Source organism: Ovis aries, chromosome 17 (assembly GCF_016772045.2).
Source record: "Ovis aries strain OAR_USU_Benz2616 breed Rambouillet chromosome 17, ARS-UI_Ramb_v3.0, whole genome shotgun sequence".
Lineage (NCBI taxonomy): Eukaryota > Metazoa > Chordata > Mammalia > Artiodactyla > Bovidae > Ovis > Ovis aries.
This window is the reverse complement of record NC_056070.1, coordinates 49,393,789-49,412,135: the sequence shown is the minus strand read 5'-3', so window position 1 is coordinate 49,412,135 and position 18,347 is coordinate 49,393,789. Positions and strand designations below refer to the sequence as shown.

The window sequence follows — 18,347 nt, the reverse complement described above, 5'->3', positions numbered from 1 at the left end:
TCCAGGCAAGAACATAGCAAGTGCCAATTTGTAGTGGACAGGACATTCTTAAAACTGTTAGAAAAAGTACCGCTGGCTACTGGTTTTCTAGTAAAGGGATTGGTTTATTGGGAGAAAGCTTTTTTGAATTTTCAAAACATGTGTGTTTCCAACCACACCCCCATAAGGGTTCTTTTCTTCTATTTACTAAGTTTCTTTGAAAGTCTTTGGAGGAGAAAGAAAAATGTGATTTCCAGGGTGTGATTGTATTGTAACCTTTGAGAATCTGTCTTTCAGGCTAAAGAATGGTCTCATGTCTTTGTGTTATTAGGAAGTGTATACTTTGCCAATGAACCTTGGCTTCCGTTAACACCAGAAACCAGTCAAGCATTGTCAGCTTGGGACCGGAGTTTTTCATTCTTGGAGAGAAATAAATAAAACACGATTACTTGCCCTGCAAGACAGCGCCTGCCAACTTCCTCTGCAATAATTAAGTTTTCAGGCTTCCCTATCAACCTGACCAGACACTAATGAGATGCTAACGTGTTCAAAGAAGTTTCATTAACATTTTAAAGCTTTCTCTGCCCTAGGGAAGCATCTTGTTTTCAAATATGGTCTCTGATGGGTAAAGTAAGGCAGAGTATCTTCTGATGGGTGGGCTGTCAGAGGAAATCTAATGTGACCAGCTGCTTGCTCAGAAATGGAAAGGAAATTGATCAATAAGGAGGACTTGACATCACCTCTAGGGAGTGTCAGCAGCATCCATCCAGTAGCTGCAACTCCTGGATGCAATGACTACACAAGAGGTAAGTGGTGGGGCTGGAACTTGAACTCAAGCACAGGGTATCCGACTCTTTGTGCTCATAACTACTCTCTTGTTATTGCTGTTCAGTCGCTCAGTCATATCCGATGCTTTGGGACCCCATGGACTGCAGCATGCCAGGCTTCCCTGTCCTTCATCTCCCAGAGCTTGCTCAAACTCATGTCAGTTGAATCAGTGATGCCATCCAACCATCTCATCCTCTGTTGCCCCTTCTCCTCCTGCCCTCAATCTTTCCCTGCATCAGGGTCTTTTCCAATGAGTCAACTCTTGGCATCAGGTCATTTTGCCTCTAATACAGAAAGGTAGATTCCTCTCTTGGCCACTGACTCCAGGACCGTCAGCAAGTCAATTCAACTCTAAAGAATCTTAGCTTTTCCTCTTAACAGAAAAAGTAAGCTCATGCTACCTCGCATGCTCTATTGTTCTATGAATATGATACAGTATCATTATTTATCACACGGTCAATCAACAAGAGTCCATGCTTTCACGTGCTCCTTGAGGCAAAATGGGCAACAGCAGTGAGTAAGGCATTTTGTGTAATTGACACTTTGTCAAATGCAAATAATGAAGCAGGTGTAAACACTATTATTACTGTCATTGCTGCTCCCGGAATTAATTCAGGGGTTCACTGGTCGTGTCTCTCAGTTCAGTTCAGTCACGTGTCTGACTCTTTGTGACACCATGGACTGCAGCATGCCAGGCTTCCCTGTCCATCACTGATTCCTGGAACTTGTTCAAACTCATGTCCATCGAGTTGGTGGTGCCATCAACTGTCTCATCCTCTGTCGTCCCCTTCTCCTGCCTTCAATCTTCCCCAGCATCAGGGTCTTTTCAAATGAGTCAATTCTTTGCATCAAATGGCCAGAGTATTGGAGTTTCAGCTTCAGCATCAGTCCTTCCAATGAATATTTAGTTCTGATTTCCTTTAGGGTTGACTAGTTTGATATCCTTGCAGTCCAAGGGACTCTCAAGAGTCTTGTCTAACACCACAGTTCAAAAGCATCAATTCTTCAGCACTCAGCTCTCTTTATAGTCCAACTCTCACATCCATACATGACTACTGGAAAAACCATAGCTTTGACTAGATGGACCTTTGTCGGCAAAGTTATGTCTCTGCTTTTTAATATACTATCTAGATTGGTCATAGTTTTTCTTCCAAGAAGCAAGCGTCTTTTAATTTCATGGCTACAGTCACCCTCTGCAGTGATTTTGGAGCCCTAGAGAATAAAGTCTGTCACTGTTTCCGTTGTTTCCCCATCTATTTGCCGTGAAGTGATGGGACCAGATGCCATGGTCTTAGTTTTTTGAATGTTGAGTTTTATGCTAGCTTTTTCACTCTCCTCTTTCACTTTCGTCAAGAGGCTGTTCAGTTCCTCTTCACTTTTTTTCATAAGGGTGTTGTCATATGTGCATCTGAGGTTATTAATATTTCTCCTGGAAATCTTGATTCCAGCTTGTGCTTTATCCAGCCCAGCATTTCGCATGATGTACTCTTTATATAAGTTAAAGGAATAGGGTGATAGTATACAGCCTTGACATACTTCTTTCCCAATTTGGAACCAGTCTGTTGTTCCATGTCTGGTTCCAACTGTTGCTTCTTGACCTGCATACAGATTTCTCAGGAGGGAGGTAAGGATGTCTGATATTCCCATCTCTTTAAGAATTTTCCACAGTTTGTTGTGATCTACACAGTCAAAGGCTTTGGCGTAATCAATAAAGCAAAAGTAGATGTTTTTCTGGAACTCTCTTGCCTTTTCAATGATCCAACGGATGTTGGCAATTTGATCTCTGATTCTTCTGCCTTTTCTAAATCCAGCACGAACATCCGGAAGTTCATGGTTCATGTACTGTTGAAGCCTGGCTTGGAGAATTTTGAACATTGCTTTGCTAGCATGTGAGATTAGTGCAATTGTGTGGTAGTTTGAACATTCTTTGAAACTGCCCTTCTTTGGGATTGGAATGAAAACACCTTTTCCAGTCCTGTGGCCACTGCTGAGTTTTCCCATTTTGCTGGCATATTGAGTGCAGCACTTTAACAGCAGCATCTTTTAGGATTTGAAACAGCTCAACTGACATTTTATCACCTTCACTAGTTTTGTTCGTAGTGGTGCTTCTTAAGGCCCAGTTGACTTCGCATTCCAGGATGTCTGGCTCTGGATGAGTGATCACACCATCGTGGTTATCTGGGCCATGAAGACCTTTTTTGTATAGTTCTTCTGTGTATTCTTGCCACCTCTTCTTAATGTCTTCGGCTCCTGTCTGTGGGATGCTAACAAGTTAAACTAGAGGGAATTCCGTGGTGATCAGAGGACTCAGCACTTTCACTGCTGTGGCCTGGATTTGCTCTGGGGGCAGGGAACTAAGATCCTACAAGCCGAGTGCATGTGTGCGTGCTGAGTCATTTCTGTCATGTGCAACTCTTTGTGACCCTATGGACTGTAGCCCGTCAGACTTCTCTGTCCATGGGTTTCTCCAGGCAAGTGTACTGGGGTGGGTTGCCATACCCTCCTCCAGGGGATCTTCCCGACCCAGGGATTGAACCCGTGTCTCTCATGTCTCCTGCACTGGCAGGAGTGTTCTTTACCACTAGGGCCACGTGGGAAGCCCTCAAGTCATGTAGTGCAGCCAAAAACAAATGAACAAATAAACACCTGAACTAGAGAGCATTGTCCAGATGTGTTGAGGACCAAAGGGGCCATACCTTAGCTACATTTAGCCCTTATTAGGCTCCTTTTAACTTGAAAAGATGCTAACAGTCACAGCATTAAGGCTGTCAAATTCTCCCTTTGTCACCATTGTTCTAACACAAAGTGACACTTGGAATTCTGTGGCCAGACTGTCCTGCAGTCGCTTGGTTCCAACCTCTCAGCCTCGTCTTAACCATGGCACTTAAAGCTGGTCAGCCCTTGGGGGCCCCTTCTGCGCGGAGCTTGGCTTTACCTCTTGGCTCTTTCTCAGAAAGCTGATCTTTCCACAAAAGAACTCACCAGTGGATTGCCTGCTTTTGCAAAGGAGAGAGTGAGGTACATCTAAAGATGCGTGCAGGAAACTTGAGTTTTCCCAACGCAGGGATCCCCCCTAGTGGACAGTAAACACAGCAGTGGCCTGGCCCTTTGCCTGGTGAGGCCAAGATGGGTAGGCAGCTCCTGGGCCGGTGGCCTGAGGACCAGGGAGGACATTTGTGCTCTTTTCCAGTTCCAGGAGGGACCTGATCCCTCCTTCTCTCTGCTTGCCTCCAGGAGTCCGGGAGGTTTTTATGTTTACTCCTTTCTGCCCTTGGATCCTCTTTTTTTGAACATTAGTACTTTAAAAATAATTGTTCGTTATCTACTTTATTTTTGGCTGTGCTGAGTCTTCATTGCTGCTTGGGATTTCCTCTAGTTGTGGCAAGTGGGAGCTACTCTCTAGTTGCGGTGCACGGGCTTCTCACTGAAGTGATTTCTCTTGTTGCAGGGCTCTGGGGTGTGCAGGCTTACGTAGCTGCGGTTCCCAGGATCTGGAACACAGGCCCCGTAGCTGTGGTGCATGGGCTTAGCTGCTCCACAGCATGTGTTATCTTCCCGAGTCAGGGGTCAAACCCGTGTCTCCTACATTGGCAGGTAGTTTCTCTATCACTGAGCCACCAGGGAAGACCTGGAACCCATTTTTGTTTTTAAAGTCAGGTTGTGTAAACATTCAAAATATATCCCCCATCATCCATCCACTACCCGACTCCCTGGCCTTTTTGCTTCTTCTTTAGTCCAGTGCCCTTATTTTAATCTCACCATCAAATACTCCATTCCTTTCTATCTTATGTTGCTAGTGATGCATTTTGAGCAGTCTTGGAACTGTGGTTATGCGTCCGTAGATACCCTGCACAGACAGCCATATAGCAGAGAACAGAATCTGAAGTCAGATGACATAGATTCACATCCAGGTTCTACTACACTTTCTATGGCCTTGGGCTAGTTGTCTCATCTGTTCAAGGCTTGGTTTCTTTCTTATAGTTAATTTGGATGTTATATTGGAGTGTAGTTGATTTACAATACTGTGTTAGTTTCAGGCGTTCAGCTAAGTAATTCAGAAACACATATACATCTATCCGTTCTTTTTCAGGCTCTTTTCCCATATAGGTTATTACAGAACATTGAGTAGAGTTTCCTGTGCTACAGAGTAAGCTCCTAGCTACTAACCTTCAAGTTGCAAGCTTTCAAAGATGTGAACGTGCGTTCACATATTAGGTCATGTAAGTTAGTTCATGTGTCTGATGTGTATCGTCACGTGTGCGTCCTCTACAATGGCCGTGCTGTTGTGTGCTTTACTATACTAATACTGCATAGAACACAGTCTACAGTTTCTTCATCTCAGGCCCAGAATGTCATCTACGATAAGGAAAAAAAAAAAGAGCCACTACCCCCCATCACTAGATTGTTTTTTCAAGAGGGTACTGTGCTCAGTCGTGTCTGACTTTTTGTGACCCCATGGACTGTGGCCCACCAGACTCCTCTGTCCATGAGGATTCTCCAAGAAAAATACTGTAGTGAGTTGCCATGCCCTCCTCTAGGGGATCTTCCCAGCCTAGGGATCGAACCTAGGCCTCTTGCATTGCAGGCGGATTCTTTACCATCTGAGCCAAGAGGGTAGACAGAATGGAATCCAGCAAGGATCCAGAAACTGCGCCATCCACATCAGGCATAAGTGACATTGCAGTTGCCCTGCATCTCCTATTGCTGACAGTCCTTCAGCTCTGCCATCTCTCACCTCCTCTCCCTCTCTCAGTCAGTCACTCTTCTTGCCTGTTCACAGAATGCCAGCCCCTGTTCACCAGCTATTGTACTGTACTACTGTACAGTACCACACTCTGGCCCTCTACTGTAAGATTAGAAATGCTTTCTTTATTTTTTATGTTTGCTTTTTATGTATTATTTACATGAAAAGTATTATAAACCTATTATAGTATAGTACTATATAGCCAACTGTGTTAGTGGGGTACCTAGTCTAACTTTGTTGGACTTATGGACAAATTGGACTTATAAACATGCTCTCATAGCATAACTTATTCAAATATAGAGGGGACTTACTGTACAATTTGTCCTTGCCTTGTTTTCTTAATCTTTTCAAAATACTCATTCTATGCAATGAAAGTTTCATTTGGTTTGCTCTAGGGCCAATAAGAGATTTTCCAATGTTTCCAAGTTTTTTCAGATCATCTTTTAACCAGAAAGGTGAGAGTGGACAACTGAATTTACTGAATGATTCCCAGGCACCCAGTTCTTTAAAGTGATGGATATAGCAATCGTTTAGGATATAAGTGATTTTATCTCCATTTCACTTAGAAGAAAAGCTATGACAAACCTAGAAAGTGTTAAAAAGCAGAAGCATTACTTAAAGGTCTGTATAGTCAAAGCTATGGTTTTTCCAGTAGTTATGTATGGATGTGAGAGTTGGACCATAAAGAAGGCTGAGCACCGAAGTATTGATGCTTTCAAACTGTGGTGTTGGAGAAGACTCTTGAAAGTTCCTTGAACAACAAGAAGATCAAAGCAGTCAATCCTAAAGGAAATCAGTCCTGAATATGCATTGGAAGGACTGATGCCAAAGCTCCAATATTTTGGCCACTTGATACAAAGAGCCGACTCATTGGAAAAGACTCTGATGCTGGGAAAGAGATTGAAAGCAAAAGGAGAAGGGGGCAGCAGAGAATGAGATAGTTAGACAGCATCACCGGCTCAACAGATGTGAGTTTGAGCAAGCTCCAGGAGATGGTGAAGGACAGGGAAGCCTGGTGTGCTGCAGTCCATGGGGTCACAAAGAGTTGGACATGATAAACAAAAGTCTCCATTTCACAGTAAGACTGAAGCTCTGAAAGTTTCCGTGCCAAGATCATTCATGTAATAAACAAGTAAAGTGAGGTTTGAGTCCTATTCGTCCCACTCCAGTGTCTGTGCCTTGTCACCTATGATGACAATGAAATTCTTAGTTTTTTAATTGATTTATTCATTTATTTTTGACCATTCTGGGTCTTAGTTGCTGCACGAGGGCTTCTCATTGCAGTGGTGTCTCTCGTTGTGGAGCAAGGGCTCTAGGCGTGTAGGGCTTCAGTAGTTTTGGTGCGTAGGCTCAGTAGTTGTGGCCCACGGGCTTGGTTGGTCTGAGGCATGCAGGATCTTTCTGGACCAGGGATCAAACCTGTGTCCTCTGCATTGGCAGGTGGATTCTTTAGCACTGGACTACCAGGCAGGCCCACCACCCATGATGATGACCATTAAGGAAATACCTAATGAACTTCATGGATGTTTTAATTGGCTGCTGTGTTGGTGGGAGAGCCCCCTGAATCATGACTGAACCTCCTTTTCTTAAAGGATGCTGAAGGGTTAAAGTGAGCATACTAAGATCAGTCAGAGGCTTTGACTCTCTGGGGAAGTGTCTGGAAGCAAACACTTCAGCATGAAGCCAGACGGATGTTAAACATCTCATTTCACCGTGTGCTGAAGATAAAGTGAACAGCAAAACAAAAAATACAAAGCAAAATGAAATGGGAACCATTTAGAGGGGGGATTTCTCTGTAAAGAAGGCATCCCTTGAGGGTGAATCAATACAGGCTACTCATCTCCTGCATTGTACATGGGTTCATTAAAAAATCAGTGGCCTCACCAATCAATAAAGCTTTGGGGACCCAGGCCTGTCTGACAACCCAGAGGGTGCAAATTGCACAAAAGTAGATGGCTACTCTCCAGGAAGAAGGAGTTTTCTCAAGTCAAATCAATAGACCCACATCTCCAGGCTGCATAAGCCAGGGAACATTAATGGAGTTGTTTCCAAAAACCAAGGCTAATAAGCTCTGCTGTTATTCGATTTAACTTCAAAGATCCTGGTGTAGCCTTACCTGAGGAGAGCAAAATTAAGTAGGGAAGAAAAGCGTTTTTCACCTGCATCCCAGGGAAGGCCATGTACCAACAGAAATCAATGACTTTCACATAGACACACCACTTTTGTAGAATGCGTGTTTCAGGGATCGACTTGCAGATGTAAACTGAAAGCTTTGCCTCAGGGTGGAGTGTAGCCTGCAGCTTCCAGACATGGTCTTCCTAAGCCCTAGGTGTAAATACACCAGCTAGAATCCTTGTTATAAGTCTTGCTGCTGCTGCTGCTGCTGCTGCTGCTACTAAGTTGCTTCAGTCATGTCCATCTATTTGCAACCCTATGGACCATAGCCCACCAGGCTTCTCTGTCCATGGGGATTCTCCAGACAATAATACAGGAGGGGGTTGCCATGCCCTCCTCCTGGGGATCTTCCCAACCCAGGGACTGAACCCACATCTCTTGCGTCTCCTGCATTGGCAGGCAGGTTGTTTACCACTGGTGCCACTTGAGAAGTCCTCTAAGCCTTGAGATCTTAATTCAGGATTTCTCAGCCCTGCCATTTGCAGTCTGACAATCCTTTATTGTAAGGGTTTATCCTATCCATTGTACAGTGGGGTTTTTTTTTGTTTTGTTTTGTTTTGTTTTGTTTTGTTTTGGCTGCACTGGGTATTAGTTGTGGCACACACGATCTTTAGTTGCAGCATTTAGGATCTAGTTCCCTGACCAGGGATCGAACCTGAGTCCCCTGCATTGGGAGCACAGAGTCTTAGCCACTGGACCACCAAGGAAGTCCCTGTGCAGTGTGTCTCAGCATCTTTAGCCTCTTCCTCACTAGATGCCAATGGCAACCCCTTGCCTGAGTTGTAATGAGCAAACATGCCTCCAGATCTTGCTAAATGTCCCCTGGAAAGTCCTTCACCCTCAGGTGAAATTGTTCCTGGGTAAGAACTGAATTTTACTTGTAGAAAAAAATTGTGGAAAAAAAGATAATATCTTGAACCTTATAAACTAATATTTAAGAGGTTAGGGCCTTTGGGATGATAGGAACCAGAGAAGAAACTCTGATCAGACACTTTCTTTTTTAAAATAATTATTTATTTGGCCATGCCAGATCTTGGTTGCAGCACTCAGGATCTTCAAACTTCATTGCAGCATGCAGGATCTTTATTTAGTTTCGGCATGTGGGATCTAGTTCCTGAGCAGGAATTGAACCCAGGCCTTCTGCACTGAGAGTGTGGAGTCTTAGATGCTGGGCCACCAGGAAAGTCCCTGGATACTTTATTTTGTTTCTTGTTTCTATGTACCAGTTTTATTTCTCCAGATAAGTTTCTTCACAAAATAGAGACCATGACCATGAGTAGACTGAAGCTCGTATCTGTGCAACTCTGTAATAAGGAAGGAAAAGAATCTTTTGCAACCAAGTTCAATCCAAAAGCACCAGGAAGGATTCTATTCCAGCTTAAGTAACAAATCTGCAAGTCACTCTGGAGCTGTCTGTGTTCGGGGGGAGTTGACAGACTCCAGTTGGCTCATCTCTTCTCCTGTTGGGCAAGGGTTTCCTGCTAAGGAGAAGAAAAGAAACTTATTCATTCATCCATCCACCCATCCATCAATCATGTACTTTGTACTATTCACTGTCTTGAGTGTTGAGGATATAAAGATAAATAGCTCACCTGTGTCCTGCCTCAGAAAGGTTTTCAGTGCAGTTTATTAGATTTGCAGCTAAACTGGGATAATATCCTACGTCATTTCAGCAGATGATGATAAGAAACTCTATTTTAGTGATTTGGGAAATGATTGAAAAGGGTCTGGAAGTAGATATGGGACTTATGAGGGAGCAGACAGAATTTGATTAGGAAGACAATGAGAAATAAGGCATTCTCACAGTTGAAAAAGCCTTGGCCATTTTCTTCCCCACAATTTTAAACTTTATTTTGTATTGGGGTATAGCTGATTAACAATGTTGTGATAATTTCAGGTGAACAATGAAGCCATTTGTATGCATGGATCCATTCTCCCTCAAACCCCTCTTCTCTCCAGTGTGCCACATAACATTGAGCAGAGTTCCCTGTGCTATACAGTAGGTCCTTTTTGGTTATTGCTTTGGCCAGTTTTTAAATAAAATTCCCCAAATGCTTGGGAAAATAGAAGAGGTAACAATTGTCTCAAAGCTCACCTTGTAGGGGAAGTGTCAGTGATGATACTGGTGGATAAGTGTCACCCCGGAATCCTGCTTATGCCCCTCCCTCGGATAAATACTGATAACTGTTATCTCAATGTCAGGAGGAAGCTGCAAAGAGGAAACGACAAAAACTTCAAGAACCACCGAGATCCAAGCTGGCAGAGTATTTGACATCCAGTGAACCTTGAGCCTCATTATAGTCTTGGTATGGTACACCAGGGCTTTCCTGGTGGCTCAGATTTAAGGATCTACCTGCAATGTGGGTTCGACCTGGGTTTGATCCCTGGGTCGGGAAGATCCCCTGGAAAAGGGAATGGCAACCTACTCCAATATTCTTGCCTGGAGAATTCCAAGGACAGAAGAGCCTGGAAGGCTACACTCCATGGGGTCGCAAAGAGCTGGACAGGACTGAGCAACTAACACTTTCACAGTACATTAGCTGAATGACATAACCAACCGGCACCGTGACAGTTGACAGTTACCATGACAACCAGAAAAGCCCAAACAAGGGCTGAAAAGGACAGTTGCATCCATTCTGGGTCCAAACCATGCCCTTGTTCTTGGATAACTCATGAATATTCCTGTCACCCTCGCAAAGCCCTCCATTTTACCTCAGCCTTCCTGTATATGTGATGTCTTCACTCAAATTGGGTTGAGAAGTTATTTGCAAGCTAGTTTCCTGCTTCTCCATTCTTTAGCCATTGAATAAATCTTGTGCTGTTCCAGTCTCAGCATTGGTTTCATTATTTCGAATCTGACTGGAAAAAGAACCTCCCTGGCTGAGACGGGGTCTTGGCTCAGGCTAGGACTCCGGCTCAAGTCTGGTCAACCAGTTCAGTAACAGAATTATGAAGATCGTGTAAGCCGAGCAAATGAGTTTGGGGTTTATTCTAGTCAGAGAAGGGTCACTGGACAATGGCCACTGGGTGAGAATTCTTTCAAATTATCTTTGAACATAATGAAATTAACAATACAAGCGGTCCATAGGATAGAGGAAAAGTTATTTCTAAAGTTCACTTCCAAAGATCCAAACAATATACTGCAATCCTTGTTTCCTTTATAGCATTAACCATGGGCTGGACTTCTTCTTTCACTTGTTATTTGCTTGGTTCTGTCTTTTGTCCACAATAGAACATGATCCCCGTGGGTTCTCACAAGTCTCCGGAGTTGGCTTCTGTATCTACATCCCACACAGCATCTGGTATCTACAGGGTGTTGAGTAAATATTCCCTGAGTTTGTCCATTCATCCATCTATTATTCATTTATTCAATCATTATTCAGTCATGCGTATACCCAGTCATCTGTTCAGTGCAGCACTTAATGAATGCCTGTTCCAGCTGGTTTATCGAAAAAGAGCATTCTTGGTTGATATGTAGGTATTTGGAAGGAAATAATGTCCAGATTGAATAAACAAAAACCTATAGATGTTTGCATTGCTGCTTCTGTGTCACTGCTTAGATTGTGCAGGTGGTACGTTATACGTAGGGCATCTTCTCTAATGGAGAATTTTTCTTTTTGATGAACAACCCAAAGCAAGATCTTTCTCAAGTGTATGCTGGTGGATGGGTAGAGAAGCCTGGAATGTAACAGTTCATAGCTTGTATGGAGAGTTTGTTCTCAAAATCATAACTGTCGAGGACAGAGGTATTGGAATACCCGTACTGGTGGGAATGTATAATGAAGCAACTGCTTTAGAAAACAGCTTGGCAGTTTCTCAAAATATTAAACATGGAGTTCTCATAGATCCAGAATTCTCACCCCTAGGTATATGCCCAAGAGAAATAAAAATACATGTCTATGTGAAAACTTGTACATGAATCTTCATAGGAACATTACCTGTAATATCAAAACACCCTCAAACATCCATTCTCTGGTAATTGGATAAACACATGTGGGCTATCCTTACAATGGAACATTATTTAGCCATTAAAAGGAATGACACGCTGGTTACCACATGGATGAGACTGGAAAGCATGCTGAGTGCAAGGAGTCAGTCATGAAAAGCCATACATTGTATAACTGTGTTCACGTGAAAGGTCTGGAACAGGAAAGTCCATGGAAACAAACTAGACTTGGGGTTGCCAGAAGCTGTTAGGCAGGGAGTAAGGGATGAGACTATGGTTTTTCCAATGGTCATGTACGGATGTGAGTTGGACTGTGAAGAAAGCTGAGCGCCGAAGAATTGATGCTTTTGAATTATGGTGTTGGAGAAGACTCTTGAGAGTCCCTTGGACTGCAAGGAGATCAAACCAGTCCATTCTGAAGGAGGTCAGCCCTGGGATTTCTTTTGGAAGGAATGATGCTGAAGCTGAAACTCCAGTACTTTGGACACCTCATGCGAAGAGCTGACTCATTGGAAAAGACTCTGATGCTGGGAGGGATTGAGGGCAGGAGGAGAAGGGGACGACAGAGGATGAGATGGCTGGATGGCATCACTGACTCAATGGACGTAAGTCTGAGTGTACTCCAGGAGTTGGTGATGGACAGGGAGGCCTGGCATGCTGCGATTCATGGGGTCACAAAGAGCTGGACACGACTGAGCGACTGAACTGAACTGAACTGAAGGGATGAGGAGTGACTGCTAATGAGAAGGAGGTTTCCTTTGGGGATGATGAAAAAATCCTGAAAGTAATAGTAGCGTTACTATTGTTAATAGTTAATGCCACATACCTGTGTATCTAAATAAAACGCTAACTTATACAGTTTAAAAGCTGAGTTTTATGATATGATCTCTGGATTTTTATCTTAAAAAAAAAAATTAGGGCTTCCCTGGTGGCTCGGTGGTAAAGGATCTGCCTGCCAACGCAGGGAACATGGGTTCCATCCCTGATCCAGGAAGATCCCACGTGCCTCGGAGCAACTGATCCTGTGTGCCACAACCATTGAGCCTGTGCGTAAGACCCTGGGAGCTGTAACGACTGAACCCACCTGCTGCAACTCCTGAAGCCCTGTGTGTTCTAGAGCCCACCTCTGCAACAGAAGCCACCTCAATGAGAAGCCTGCTCACCACATCTGGAGAGCAGACCCGGCTCCCCAGGACTGAGGAGCCTCAGGGAATTCAGAATGGAGACCAGCAGGATACTGGCCCCAGACAGCTGAGGAGAATATCAAAGGAATGAATTCAGTGAGCCTAGACTCTTGCATCTTCCCAGAGCTAACTTCCTTAACTTGGGATATCTGATTTTCCTTTAATTAGCAACAATCTTTTGATGTTCAGACTACCTGCCCTTTGTGGCAAAAGTTCTATATAACTTGGCTCCTCCCCTCACCTCCTCGGAGTAGTTCTCTCAGGGTTATTTGAGATGCTTCCCGGGCTTAAAGTCCTAAAAACATTCCTGCCGAATAAAACATAACTCTCCCCTTTTCAGTTGAGAATATTTTTAAAGTCCAGACACGTCATGAAATACCATTCTTGTCCAGGAACACTGAGAATTTATGGGTAAATTAGCTTTTTGTAATTTGAATTATATTATGGCCATACAAGATGAAATGGTGATAAGTTTGTTCTGTTTTACTACTGTAAGCTGAGGTTTTTCATGAAGCAATAAATTGGTATCATTTCACCAAGGCAGTAGGGGTGGAGGGTGGGGTAGGGGTTAAGAGTTATTTCTATTGGTGCGCTCACTGCTTGCACACAGAATTTCTCGGACAGCTCAGAAAAGGTCCTTAGAGGCAAGGATTTGATTTCTTTGTATACATGGTGGGAAGAACACAGACTCCATCTATGGTAAGATTATAATGCTGAAGGCATTGCGTGTGCATCGAGAACTTCCCTTTGAAAATACTAGGGCTTGGCTGGACTCTGAATTTCTGAGTCTTCTGAGAAATACCCCCAAGATTTGGAGTTTGTCAGCGGGCACCCCATCTGTGTCTGCCGGGTCCTGCCAGCTTGGGTCTTTCCTAGTCCCTCTTTTCGACTCTCCGTTTGTGGAATAGGTGGTTGAGAGGTCACATTTTTTAAAATTAATTTATTTACATGTGTATTCACTTATTTCCCTTTCCCTGGAATCATAGGAGCAAACTGTCCACTACTGATGAAAAAAATAAGCATCCTAAAAGCTGAGAATACTGTTTTATTCAGTGGACTTTCTGAGGACTTCAAGGCTTTGTGGCTGCTTCTGAAGTAGCTCTGAGGGACTGCTGTTAAGAAGCAAGAGAGGAGCCAGGATGTACAGTAAGATCCGCTACATGCAAAGTTCGAGTTGTGAACTTTCAAAGACAAGGACGGGCTCTTTCACGTCCAATCATGTCAGCTAGTTCGTGTCTGGCGTGCATCGCCCCGTGCGTGCATCCTGTCCATGTGCCTGTGCTTCCGTGTGCTTTACTGAGCAGCTCTGTATCGGATACAGCAGTGCATATCTTTATTTCAGGCCCAGCATGTCCAGAAGCAAGCATAAATGCAGCTGATTCATGCTGATGGCAAAAACCATCACAGTATTGCAAAGCAATTATCTTCCAATTAAAATAAATACATTAAAAAAACCCAACAGTGCGGTAGCTGGTACTGTATTTTCAAGATCCTGTACTGCAAGATTAAAAATGCTTTCTTTATTGTTTTCCATTTGCTTGTTTTTCATGTATTATTTATGCAAAAAATATTATAAACCTATTACAGTGCAGTACTCTCTAGCTGATCGTGTTAGTTGGGTACGTAGGCTAACTTGTTCATATGTATGGGACTTACAGTATAGGAGTTTTTGCAACAAAAATCAGGTAGATAGTCAGATTATTAAAAGATTACTGTTAATTAAAGGAAAAAACAAATAAGTTAATGAATGTAGTGCTTTTCTTTGAATGAGAAGATACGAGAAACTGGTCTCATTGAAATCATTCCTAGGATATGCACCTTAGCTATCTGGGGCAGGTATCCTGTTTTCTCCACCCTGAATCCCCTCAGGATACACAGGTCAGGGTGACCTCAGTGGCTGGTGGCTTGATGGCTGCTACATTTTTGTTTACTGGTAGGGCAGCTGACGTTCTTTGCCTATATACCTTAGATTCTCAATGCATGATACACGATTTTCTCATATTCACAAATGTTTTCTTTTTTCCTAATACGAACTTTACTAAGTAGCTTTAATAGGAGTTAGAACAATTCTATAGACATTCCTTTCTTATTTCCCACCTTGAAAATCTGTTGATCCTGCCAAAATACCTTTTAAAAAAAAAGAAAGAAAAAAATGTGACTAATTCATGTGCAAACCCTGAACCCCTAAGCTTGTGATTCCAGCCTCCGTACCAATGGAACCTCATTCAGAGTGCTTCTCTCCACCAGGTTCAGTGTCTGCCATCAGAGCTGGTACAGGAGGCTGAGCAGCACCATATGCTGGGCCCTCACCAGATAAATAGCTCTTCATCCCTCCTGGGCTGCTGTTTGAATCATATGAAGTGCTTGGATCTTTTCCTATGCTAACAAGTGTTGGTGCTACTGAACTCAGGTCCAGCTGCTTGCTACTCAAAAATCAGTACTCGAGAGAGGCGAATGTTAGCAGAAAGGAAAATTGGTTTTAATTGGTTTTAGAGTGCTGGCCATCTAGGGAGAGAGTGGACTCTATCCCCCCAAAACCATCTTCAAAGATTCTGCTCTGAAAGTTTTTAAAGGGAAATATGGAAGTAATCTCAGTTAATTACTGAAATTGGGGGGCCAGAGTCATCCCCCACTCCGTGCAGGTTTGTTGACTTTTGGTGAATTTTTTTCCCAGTGCTCTCTTGTTCATGTAGTTAGTTTGTGAGATTACTGGAGGGAAAGCTAGGGAACAGATCTGTTAATTACTTACTCTTTTTGGGGGGGGGGTGCTGGGTAAGAGGTGGATTTATTTAGACACAGACCAAATATGGGCCATTTCAGAAGGGTAGAGGCCCAGAAATACGCCACAGTTAGTTTTTCGTTGTTGTTGTTTTCTTGAAGATGGTGCTTTTGTTTTTGTCTTTTATATTTATTGATTTATTTGGTTGTGCCAAGTCTTAAGTTGCAGCATGTGGGAATCTTTAGTTGTGGCATGAGAACTTTTAGTTGTAGAATGTGGGATCTAGTCCCCCAACCAGGAATTGAACCCTAGTCATCAGCATTAGGAGTGCAGTCGTAGCCACCAGGCCACCAGGGAAGTTTCTGGTGTGGTTAGTTTTTACAGACTGGGTAATTTCATAGGCTGATGAGTGGGAGGGTTATTCCAACTATTTTGGGGAAGGAGTGGGGATTTCGAGCAATTGGGCCTCTGTCCACTTTTTTGCCTTTTATGGCTGGCCTCATGGCGCTGGTAGGTATGTCTTTTAGCTGCCAGTGTGTTACAGTGAGCACATAATGAGGCTCAAGGTCTCAGTCAGTTCAGTCTCTCAGTTGTGCCTGACTCTTTGCGACCCCATGGACTACAGCATGCCAGGCTTTCCTGTCCATCACCAACTCCTAGAGCTTGCTCAAACTCATGTCCATCGAGTTGTTGATGCCACCCAACCATCTCACCCTCTTTCGTCCCCTTCTCCTCCCACCTCCAATCTTTCCCAGCATCAGTTTCTTTTCTAATGAGTCAGTTCTGTGCATCAGGTGGCCAAAGTATTGGAGTTTAAGCTTCAGCATCAGTCTTTCCAATGAATATTCAGGACCAATCTCCTTTAGGATGGACAGGTTGGATCTCCTTGCTGTCCAAGGGTCTCTCAAGAGTCTTCTCCAACACCACAGTTCAAAAGCATCAATTCTTTGTCGCTCAGCTTTCTTTATGGTCCATTAGATTCAGTGCTTTTTAAAAGAAGGTTTTTTTTAAGCTGTGATTCTGTTTTATTTTTTAATTTTTGTCTACACCATGGAGCATGTCACATCTTAGTTCTCTGAATAGGGATTGAACCTGCACCCCTTGAATTAGAAACTCAGAGTCTAAACCACTGGACCACCAAGGATTTTGCTCAGTTGCTTTTCTATAAACAAGAGGCAGGGGACTTGGGGCAGGGGCCTTTATACTGAGGGAGTTGGGGAGGCATCTGCTAATTTCCATGGGTGGCACTTAAAAAGTTCTCCAGGTCTAGGGGTGAAATACTAAAATAAAAACATTCTACAAATAAAGTAAGTGTGTGCTAAACTTTCATGGAGTCATTGTCTGGAACCTAGGATGCTCTGAAGTGTGGATAAGAGATAATTTTTGGAAGATACGTGTTTTAGAATAAACTTTCATGGAGTCATTGTCTGGAACCTAGGATGCTCTGAAGTGTGGATAAGAGATAATTTTTGGAAGATACCTGTTTTAGACAGAGTAAAGCCTTATTGAAAGTGTTTTGGGTAGACTTTTTTCTCTAGGGGAAAACAACTAAAAAAGTCTTGGTTTTCCCCTGGGAGTAGCCCATCAAACAGAATCTAAAAACATTCCCTGCTGTCTAATGGAGGTTTTGGAGGTTGGAGAAGGGTGTCAGGGAGCCCTGCTGTGAAGACGTTCTGTCTGCCCCAAATTAAGGTGAGCAGCTGACCCTCGTTAGAGATCTGAGATGAAAGCCAGTGTCTGTGTACATCTCCCAGGCCCCCATGGGAGATTTGGGGAAATATGATGAAAAATAGTATCTCTGCCAACTCAAAAAACCTCTCCCAGAAACAGAAGAAGGGAAAATTTATTATCAAGTATTAACCCAGAATGCCTGTACATCACAGGCACATTGCTAATATCTTGCAAAGGCAGAACGCCATTTCACCCTTATATAGAGCTAAGCAGAGATCACCCCTCTTGTATATGTTCTCAAGATAAACAATAACCAGTCCAGTAAGTAAAAGGATTCAACAGCACTATTTATCAGAAGGACTTCATCCTAAACTCTCCTGTTAATTAGGGTTCTTGCTTGTACTTGCAAATTACTATTTTCTAAGGAGAAAGAAATTTCTCACAGCACGGGGAGCTCAGCTTGGTGCTCTGTGATGACCTAGAGAAGTAGGAGGGGAGGTGGGAGGGAAATTCAAGAGGGAGGAGATATATGTATACTTACAGTTGATTCACATTGTTGCACAGCAGATACTAACAACATTGTAAACAATTCTACTCCAATAAAAAAATTTTTTAAGAAAAATAAAGTTTTCATATTTTTAAGATGGAAGGTGGGTTTACAACCTGGAGGCAGGTGTCAGTGGAAGTTATAATCCCCCTCCCACAGAAATTGGGAGATAGAGGTGTGATCCTGCTATTAACATTGAAAAACAGAAGACATTCCTGAGTTGTAGACAAATGCTTATTTAGTTTTGAAAAGATTCACATACACTTCAAAGGAGGCAGAGAAAGCAATTACAAGTTTTCCGGAGTCAATTCTGTAAGAAAAAGAGACTCTTTTTGTACCAGGAAAAAGAATCAAAGTTAATTTTTCTTACTAGAAATATGTTTTCTCATAAGGAACCCCAATTAGTTTAACTAATTAGTATTTATTTTGTATACGTGTAGTTTTAGGAGAATGAGTGTGAGATCTGGGATATAGCTAGGCAGTAGGGGAGCCTAGAGGGTTCAAGCTTCCTTGGTTCAAGTCACTGCCAAAGCTGACAGTTCTGACTTCTCCTT

At 43.1% G+C, this 18,347-nt stretch overlaps 1 long non-coding RNA gene and 1 other non-coding gene across 6 annotated transcripts in view; one reads left to right on the top strand and one right to left on the bottom strand.

The window, feature by feature from the left end:
* LOC105602850 (uncharacterized) overlaps window positions 1-12,538 on the top strand; it is a 58,651-nt gene extending 46,113 nt beyond the window's left edge. For 2 of the 5 annotated variants that reach the window (XR_009596855.1, XR_009596857.1), the window contains one exon: window positions 311-10,558. This is a non-coding gene — a long non-coding RNA (uncharacterized LOC105602850). Of the gene's footprint in view, window positions 1-310 lie in introns of all 5 variants that reach the window. The other 3 variants (XR_009596858.1, XR_009596859.1, XR_009596856.1) reach the window with 3 other exon arrangements.
* Window positions 8,361-8,433, bottom strand: TRNAG-CCC (transfer RNA glycine (anticodon CCC)). Its single transcript has one exon. It is a non-coding gene; the product is annotated as a tRNA-Gly (tRNA).
* Window positions 12,539-18,347: the final 5,809 nt, after the last annotated feature.